Consider the following 5,000-nt stretch of genomic DNA (forward strand, 5'->3'; position numbering starts at 1 on the left):
TGAATTTTTGGACATGTGAATATGTCTCTATATGATAAAAAAAAAACATATGATCAAAAAAATGAAAGAGCTTACAGCACCTGGTATTGCCAGGAGGTCTCCCATCCAAGTACTAACCAGGCCCGACCATGCTTACCTTCCAAGATCGGACGAGATCGGGCATGTTCAGGGTGGTATGGCCGTAAGCCATTATTTTGTGCAGAAAGGGGCCTTTTAAAGATTTCATGCCCTTGATTCTGGCTGAATTTTTGGACATGTTAATATGTCTCTATATGATAAAAAAAAAACATATGATCAAAAAAATGAAAAAGCTTACAGCACCTGGTATTCTCAGGCGGTCTTCCATCCAAGTACTAACCAGGCCCGACCCTGCTTAGCTTCCGAGATCGGACGAGATCGGGCGTGTTCAGGGTGGTATGGCCGTAAGCCATTATTGTGTGCAGACAGGGGCCTTTTAAAGATGTCATGCCCTTGATTCTGGCTGAATTTTTGGACATGTGAATATGTCTCTATATGATAAAAAAAAAACATATGATCATAAAAATGAAAAAGCTTACAGCACCTGGTATTCCTAGGTGGTCTCCCATCCAAGTACTAACTAGGCCCGACCCTGCTTAGCTTCCGAGATCGGACGAGTTCAGGGTGGTATGGCCATAAGCCATTATTGTGTGCAGACAGGGGCCTTTTGAAGATGTCATGCCCTTGATTCTGGCTGAATTTTTGGACATGTGAATATGTCTCTATATGATAAAAAAAAAACATTGGATCAAAAAAATGAAAAAGCTTACAGCACCTGGTATTCCCAGGCGGTCTCCCATCCAAGTACTAACCAGGACCGACCATGCTTAGCTTCTGAGATCGGACGAGTTCAGGGTGGTATGGCCGTAAGCCATTATTCTGTGCAGAAAGGGGCCTTTTAAAGTTGTCATGCCCTTGATTCTGGCTGAATTTTTGGACATGTGAATATGTCTCTATATGATAAAAAAAAAACATATGATCAAAAAAATGAAAAAGCTTACAGCACCTGGTATTCCCAGGAGGTCTCCCATCCAAGTACTAACCAGGCCCGACCCTGCTTAGCTTCCCAGATCGGACGAGATCGAGCATGTTCAGGGTGGTATGGCTGTAAGCCATTATTGTGTGCAGAAAGGGGCCTTTTAAAGATTTCATGCCCTTGATTCTGGGTGAATTTTTGGACATGTTATTATGTCTCTATATGATAAAAAAAAACATATGATCAAAAAAATGACAAAGCTTACAGCACCTGGTATTCCCAGGCGGTCTCCTATCCAAGTACTAACCAGGCCCGACCCTGCTTAGCTTCCGAGATCGGACGAGATCGGGCGTGTTCAGGGTGGTATGGCCGTAAGCCATTATTGTGTGCAGAGAGGGGCCTTTTAAAGATGTCATGCCCTTGATTCTGGATGAATTTTTGGACATGTGAATATGTCTCTATATGATTAAAAAAAAACATATGATCAAAAAAATGAAAAAGCTTACAGCACTTGGTATTCCCAGGCGGTCTCCGATACAAGTACTAACCAGGCCCGACCCTGCTTAGCTTCCGAGACCGGACGAGATCGGGCGTGTTCAGGGTGGTATGGCCGTAAGCCATTATTGTGTGTAGAAAGGGGCCTTTTAAAGATGTCATGCCCTTGATTCTGGATGAATTTTTGGACATGTGAATATGTCTCTATATGATTAAAAAAAAACATATGATCAAAAAAATGAAAAAGCTTACAGCACTTGGTATTCCCAGGCGGTCTCCGATACAAGTACTAACCAGGCCCGACCCTGCTTAGCTTCCGAGACCGGACGAGATCGGGCGTGTTCAGGGTGGTATGGCCGTAAGCCATTATTGTGTGTAGAAAGGGGCCTTTTAAAGATGTCATGCCCTTGATTCTGGCTGAATTTTTGGACATGTGAATATGTCTCTATATGATAAAAAAAAAACATATGATCAAAAAAATGAAAAAGCTTACAGCACCTGGTATTCCCAGGCGGTCTCCCATCCAAGTACTAACCAGGCCCTACCCTGCTTAGCTTCCGAGATCGGACGAGATCGGGCATGTTCAGGGTGGTATGGCCGTAAGCCATTATTGTGTGCTAAAAGGGGCATTTTAAAGATGTCATGCCCTTGATTCTGGCTGAATTTTTGGACATGTGAATATGTCTCTATATGATAAAAAAAAAAACATATGATCAAAAAAATGAAAAAGCTTACAGCACCTGGTATTCCCAGGCAGTCTCCCATCCAAGTACTAAACAGGCCCTACCCTGCTTAGCTTCTGAGATCGGACGAGTTCAGGGTGGTATGGCCGTAAGCCATTATTGTGTGTGGAAAGGGGCCTTTTAAAGATGTCATGCCCTTGATTCTGGCTGAATTTTTGGACATGTGAATATGTCTCTATATGATAAAAAAAAAAACATATGATCAAAAAAATGAAAAAGCTTACATCACCTGGTATTCCCAGGCAGTCTGCCATCCAAGTACTAAACAGGCTCGACCCTGCTTAGCTTCCGAGATCGGACGAGATCGGGCGTGTTCAGGGTGGTATGGCCTTAAGCCATTATTGTGTGCAGAAAGGGGCCTTTTAAAGATGTCATGCCCTTGATTCTGGCTGAATTTTTGGACATGTGAATATGTCTCTATATGATAAAAAAAAACATATGATCAAAAAAAGGAAAGAGCTTACAGCACCTGGTATTGCCAGGAGGTCTCCCATCCAAGTACTAACCAGGCCCGACCATGCTTACCTTCCAAGATCGGACGAGATCTGGCATGTTCAGGGTGGTATGGCCGTAAGCCATTATTGTGTGCAGACAGGGGCCTTTTAAAGATGTCATGCCCTTGATTCTGGCTGAATTTTTGGACATGTGAATATGTCTCTATATGATAAAAAAAAAACATATGATCAAAAAAATGAAAAAGCTTACAGCACCTGGTATTCCTAGGTGGTCTCCCATCGAAGTACTAACTAGGCCCGACCCTGCTTAGCTTCCGAGATCGGACGAGTTCAGGGTGGTATGGCCATAAGCCATTATTGTGTGCAGACAGGGGCCTTTTGAAGATGTCATGCCCTTGATTCTGGCTGAATTTTTGGACATGTGAATATGTCTCTATATGATAAAAAAAAAACATTGGATCAAAAAAATGAAAAAGCTTACAGCACCTGGTATTCCCAGGCGGTCTCCCATCCAAGTACTAACCAGGACCGACCATGCTTAGCTTCCGAGATCGGACGAGTTCAGGGTGGTATGGCCGTAAGCCATTATTCTGTGCAGAAAGGGGCCTTTTAAAGATGTCATTCCCTTGATTCTGGCTGAATTTTTGGACATGTGAATATGTCTCTATATGATAAAAAAAAAACATATGATCAAAAAAATGAAAAAGCTTACAGCACCTGGTATTCCCAGGAGGTCTCCCATCCAAGTACTAACCAGGCCCGACCCTGCTTAGCTTCCCAGATCGGACGAGATCAAGCATGTTCAGGGTGGTATGGCTGTAAGCCATTATTGTGTGCAGAAAGGGGCCTTTTAAAGATTTCATGCCCTTGATTCTGGCTGAATTTTTGGACATGTTAATATGTCTCTATATGATAAAAAAAAACATATGATCAAAAAAATGACAAAGCTTACAGCACCTGGTAGTCCCAGGCGGTCTCCCATCCAAGTACTAACCAGGCCCGACCCTGCTTAGCTTCCGAGATCGGACGAGTTCAGGGTGGTATGGCCGTAAGCCATTATTGTGTGCAGAAATGGGCCTTTTAAAGATGTCATGCCCTTGATTCTGGCTGAATTTTTGGACATGTGAATATGTCTATATATGATAAAAAAAAAAACATATGATCAAAAAAATTAAAAAGCTTACAGCACCTGGTATTCCCAGGCGGTCTCCTATCCAAGTACTAACCAGGCCCGACCCTGCTTAGCTTCCGAGATCGGACGAGATCGGGCGTGTTCAGGGTGGTATGGCCGTAAGCCATTATTGTGTGCAGAGAGGGACTTTTAAAGATGTCATGCCCTTGATTCTGGATGAATTTTTGGACATGTGAATATGTCTCTATATGATTAAAAAAAAACATATGATCAAAAAAATGAAAAAGCTTACAGCACTTGGTATTCCCAGGCGGTCTCCGATACAAGTACTAACCAGGCCCGACCCTGCTTAGCTTCCGAGATCGGACGAGATCGGGCGTGTTCAGGGTGGTATGGCCGTAAGCCATTATTGTGTGCAGAGAGGGGCCTTTTAAAGATGTCATGCCCTTGATTCTGGCTGAATTTTTGGACATGTGAATATGTCTCTATATGATAAAAAAAAAACATATGATCAAAAAAATGAAAAAGCTTACAGCACCTGGTATTCCCAGGCGGTCTCCCATCCAAGTACTAACCAGGCCCGACCCTGCTTAGCTTCCGAGATCGGACGAGATCGGGCGTGTTCAGGGTGGTATGGCCGTAAGCCGTTATTGTGTGCAGAGAGGGGCCTTTTAAAGATGTCATGCCCTTGATTCTGGCTGAATTTTTGGACATGTGAATATGTCTCTATATGATAAAAAAAAAACATATGATCAAAAAAATGAAAAACCTTCCAGCACCTGGCATTCCTAGGTGGTCTTCCATCCAAGTACTAACCAGGCCTGACCCTGCTTAGCTTCCGAGATCTGACGAGTTCAGGGTGGTATGGCCGTAAGCCATTATTGTGTGCAGAAAGGGGCCTTTTAAAGATGTCATGCCCTTGATTCTTTATGAATTTTTGGACATGTGAATATGTCTCTATATGATAAAAAAAAAACATATGATCCAAAAAATGAAAAAGCTTACAGCACCTGGTATTCCCAGGCGGTCTCCCATCCAAGTACTAATCAGGCCCAACCCTGCTTAGCTTCCGAGATCGGACAAGATCGGGCTTGTTCAGGGTGGTATGGCCGTAAGCCATTATTGTGTGCAGAAAGGGGCCTTTTAAAGATGTCATGCCCTTGATTCTGGCTGAATTTTTG

At 43.2% G+C, this 5,000-nt stretch overlaps 12 non-coding genes and 8 pseudogenes across 12 annotated transcripts; all 20 read right to left on the bottom strand.

The window, feature by feature from the left end:
• Positions 1 to 68: 68 nt before the first annotated feature.
• On the bottom strand, positions 69 to 187 carry LOC132968804 (5S ribosomal RNA). Its single transcript, XR_009671385.1, has one exon. It is a non-coding gene; the product is annotated as a 5S ribosomal RNA (ribosomal RNA).
• A 122-nt stretch (positions 188 to 309) lies between these two features.
• On the bottom strand, positions 310 to 428 carry LOC132968923 (5S ribosomal RNA). Its single transcript, XR_009671418.1, has one exon. It is a non-coding gene; the product is annotated as a 5S ribosomal RNA (ribosomal RNA).
• Positions 429 to 550: 122 nt separating this feature from the next.
• On the bottom strand, positions 551 to 659 carry LOC132968925 (5S ribosomal RNA; annotated as a pseudogene).
• Positions 660 to 781: 122 nt separating this feature from the next.
• LOC132968972 (5S ribosomal RNA) lies at positions 782 to 890 on the bottom strand (annotated as a pseudogene).
• Positions 891 to 1,012: 122 nt separating this feature from the next.
• Positions 1,013 to 1,131, bottom strand: LOC132968758 (5S ribosomal RNA). Its single transcript, XR_009671342.1, has one exon. It is a non-coding gene; the product is annotated as a 5S ribosomal RNA (ribosomal RNA).
• A 121-nt stretch (positions 1,132 to 1,252) lies between these two features.
• On the bottom strand, positions 1,253 to 1,371 carry LOC132968967 (5S ribosomal RNA). The gene has a single exon (XR_009671422.1). It is a non-coding gene; the product is annotated as a 5S ribosomal RNA (ribosomal RNA).
• Positions 1,372 to 1,493: 122 nt separating this feature from the next.
• On the bottom strand, positions 1,494 to 1,612 carry LOC132968801 (5S ribosomal RNA). Its single transcript, XR_009671383.1, has one exon. It is a non-coding gene; the product is annotated as a 5S ribosomal RNA (ribosomal RNA).
• Positions 1,613 to 1,734: 122 nt separating this feature from the next.
• Positions 1,735 to 1,853, bottom strand: LOC132968802 (5S ribosomal RNA). The gene has a single exon (XR_009671384.1). It is a non-coding gene; the product is annotated as a 5S ribosomal RNA (ribosomal RNA).
• A 122-nt stretch (positions 1,854 to 1,975) lies between these two features.
• Positions 1,976 to 2,094, bottom strand: LOC132968841 (5S ribosomal RNA). The gene has a single exon (XR_009671410.1). It is a non-coding gene; the product is annotated as a 5S ribosomal RNA (ribosomal RNA).
• Positions 2,095 to 2,217: 123 nt separating this feature from the next.
• LOC132968947 (5S ribosomal RNA) lies at positions 2,218 to 2,326 on the bottom strand (annotated as a pseudogene).
• A 123-nt stretch (positions 2,327 to 2,449) lies between these two features.
• On the bottom strand, positions 2,450 to 2,568 carry LOC132968864 (5S ribosomal RNA; annotated as a pseudogene).
• Positions 2,569 to 2,689: 121 nt separating this feature from the next.
• On the bottom strand, positions 2,690 to 2,808 carry LOC132968836 (5S ribosomal RNA; annotated as a pseudogene).
• A 122-nt stretch (positions 2,809 to 2,930) lies between these two features.
• On the bottom strand, positions 2,931 to 3,039 carry LOC132968941 (5S ribosomal RNA; annotated as a pseudogene).
• Positions 3,040 to 3,161: 122 nt separating this feature from the next.
• Positions 3,162 to 3,270, bottom strand: LOC132968926 (5S ribosomal RNA; annotated as a pseudogene).
• Positions 3,271 to 3,392: 122 nt separating this feature from the next.
• LOC132968780 (5S ribosomal RNA) lies at positions 3,393 to 3,511 on the bottom strand. Its single transcript, XR_009671363.1, has one exon. It is a non-coding gene; the product is annotated as a 5S ribosomal RNA (ribosomal RNA).
• Positions 3,512 to 3,632: 121 nt separating this feature from the next.
• On the bottom strand, positions 3,633 to 3,741 carry LOC132968909 (5S ribosomal RNA; annotated as a pseudogene).
• Positions 3,742 to 3,864: 123 nt separating this feature from the next.
• LOC132968979 (5S ribosomal RNA) lies at positions 3,865 to 3,983 on the bottom strand. Its single transcript, XR_009671424.1, has one exon. It is a non-coding gene; the product is annotated as a 5S ribosomal RNA (ribosomal RNA).
• Positions 3,984 to 4,104: 121 nt separating this feature from the next.
• On the bottom strand, positions 4,105 to 4,223 carry LOC132968781 (5S ribosomal RNA). The gene has a single exon (XR_009671364.1). It is a non-coding gene; the product is annotated as a 5S ribosomal RNA (ribosomal RNA).
• Positions 4,224 to 4,345: 122 nt separating this feature from the next.
• On the bottom strand, positions 4,346 to 4,464 carry LOC132969048 (5S ribosomal RNA). Its single transcript, XR_009671445.1, has one exon. It is a non-coding gene; the product is annotated as a 5S ribosomal RNA (ribosomal RNA).
• A 353-nt stretch (positions 4,465 to 4,817) lies between these two features.
• LOC132969049 (5S ribosomal RNA) lies at positions 4,818 to 4,936 on the bottom strand. The gene has a single exon (XR_009671446.1). It is a non-coding gene; the product is annotated as a 5S ribosomal RNA (ribosomal RNA).
• Positions 4,937 to 5,000: the final 64 nt, after the last annotated feature.

Source organism: Labrus mixtus, unplaced genomic scaffold (genome assembly GCF_963584025.1).
Source record: "Labrus mixtus unplaced genomic scaffold, fLabMix1.1 SCAFFOLD_78, whole genome shotgun sequence".
In the NCBI taxonomy this organism is placed as follows: Eukaryota; Metazoa; Chordata; class Actinopteri; order Labriformes; family Labridae; genus Labrus; species Labrus mixtus.